A 2721-nucleotide genomic window follows, 5' to 3' on the forward strand; every position below is an offset into this window, starting at 1 on the left:
CCAAACATTTCCATAAACTTCTTTGATATTCTTTGTGGCTGCAGAGGCGTTGTTTTCCTTCTTGTATTCAAACAAGATTACATGCCGAATGTGTGTCTCGTCGTGTGCCATCACTATAAGGGATTAGAGTATACTGAACTTTACACATTATATAGACTACACTAACGTGACGTTTAGGCGGTTCCTTGAACTATTATATTTGATGTAAATGTTTTGGGGTAGTTAATGAAAGTGTTCCAAAACACGACATTAATTTCTTGACGACCAAATAATTATATCACAACCAATCTTAGTATATATACACTAAGGACATTCAGCACAATAACATAACAACAGAAGTGGAACACGACTACACACAACAAAACAACTTATTAGACCCATCACAGTAACAGAAGTACAAGAAAACATAAAACTTTTGAAAAACAAAACACCAGGACAAGATAAAATATTACTCAAGAAAGGCCCTCTGATATTATTAGAACATCTCACATCTTTATACAACTTATCACTAAAAACAGGATACATACTAACCGCTTGGAAGCAGGCCGATGTTCTCATGTTCAAGAAGGAAGGAAAATCAGCGAATAACCCTAGAAATTACAGGCTCATAAATCTAACAAGCAATCTAGGAAAATTACTTGAAAAAAATATAAATATTAGACTCATAAATTACCTTGAAACTAAATCAATACGCCCGGAAATACAAAATGGGTTCTGAAAAGCAAGACAAACAACAGATCATCTCATAAGATTAACGGAAAAAATATTACACGGCCTTAATAAAAAAAAACAATGTACAGTCGCATGCTTCCTCGATGTTGAAAAATCATTCGATAAAGTATGACACAAAGGATCCAGATACAAACTGTCTAAATTGGGACTCCCCATAGAAATTATTTGCTGGGTTTCTAGCTTCCTGGACGATAGGAGCATCAGAGTGAATGTTGAGGGCACCTACTCCGAGTGTTGCAACGAGGAGTACTTAGCCCTACCATGTTTATCATGCATGTCAGCGACATGCCTCTCAAAGACCCAGACCACACTTTCTGCTCACAGTTCGCAGATGATGTTGCAATCTGGAAGAGTGCCCCAAACCCAACAACAGCAACATACAATATAAAACCACTACTACAAGAAATAGAATTGCACTGTAATAGGTGGAGAATTAATATAAATGCACATAAAACATAAAAGTCATATTATTTATAAAATCGTAGAAAACAAGCAAATTAATACCACAGTTATATCTAGACTGGACTCTCTTACAGGTAGCAACATCAGCAAAATTCTTAGGGATTACATTTGACTCAAAATTAAACTGGATACCACACATTAATAAAAACCAGGATTTGGAAAAGAGCGAGTTACCTTAAAAGCCTGACTGACAACAAACAAAGAGCTTCACCAGAAAACATTAAAAATTTACAGAACATAGATAAGACCAGTCGTATAATATGTCTGTAAAACATGGATAAATGTATCAAAAACACACACCAACAAACTACAGCAAATACAAAACTATATTTTAATGAAAGCATATAGAGTCCCACGATCAACAAATTCAGAATTTCTATACAAATATTCAAACATGGCAACTCTATCAGACAGACTCCTGGATAACTCGCTTCAATATCATAAGAAAATATTAATATAAAAATGAACTGATGAGCAAACTAAAGAGTTGCATAATACATGGTGAACCAAGTCCGAAGTACCTCTCCCCTCTAAACATCATATATAAGAAACTTACAGGCCAAACAGTGCTAGGCTAACTGAATCCTAGACACAAACGTAGCTCTATTTCAAAACGATTTTGTATGTAAAAATATGATTATGTGTGCGTGTGTATATGACTGCTAAGTGGAACTGTATTGTGAACACGACTAATAGTGCAATCGTACATAAGTAAAGGTAGTGAAAATATACCAGTTAATATTACCCCATGAATTGGACATGGAACGAAAAGTGTACGTTAATTAAACTACGGACAATGGACAAAATTTAACATGCTGTGTGGATTGTAAAAACAACGTAGCAAAGGTTATTAACCAGGATTCGGTAAAAGTGGAAACAAAATTACAATTCCTGAGAGGGAAGAAGAGGTCTACCCTGAACCTGATCCTCCCTGGTTAAAACATAGACCGAATCCCGATGAAGATTATGAAGGTCTTCAAGACCAAAATCCCGATGATGATGATGATTTGTTACTGGTTTAAAAGCTAGACATAAACATATTGTGAGGCTGTAAATGTCTGATCCAACTTCAGACAATTGCTGAGTTGAGTCAAAAACGTTTTTAACATCACTGTAGCATTGTTATAATTAAAATTCTGATAAGCTGTTTCAGTTAATCAAGTTAGGTGATCTGCACTTCTATCAGTGCCTTCGGGATAATTTTTGAATATTAGACAGAATATATGTGTTCAAGGAACTAAATAAGTCAGGTATATATTTATATATAATTTATTCTAAATGTTTCCAATACAGTTTAACAGAGTTACAAGTTCATAACTATCTGGATTTGATAATTGAATTTTTTGGAGTTTTTTTTTTCGTAGAAATAACTGATTATTTCTGTTTTCCAGGCGGTGCGGTAGTATCCGGTTTTTCAGGACAGTGGGGTAGTATCCGGTTTTTCAGACAGTGGGGTAGTATCCGGTTTTTCAGACAGTGGGGTAGTATCCGTTTTTTTCAGACAGTGGGGTAGTATCCGGTTTTTCA

Source organism: Limulus polyphemus, unplaced genomic scaffold (assembly GCF_000517525.1).
Source record: "Limulus polyphemus unplaced genomic scaffold, Limulus_polyphemus-2.1.2 Scaffold3425, whole genome shotgun sequence".
Lineage (NCBI taxonomy): Eukaryota > Metazoa > Arthropoda > Merostomata > Xiphosura > Limulidae > Limulus > Limulus polyphemus.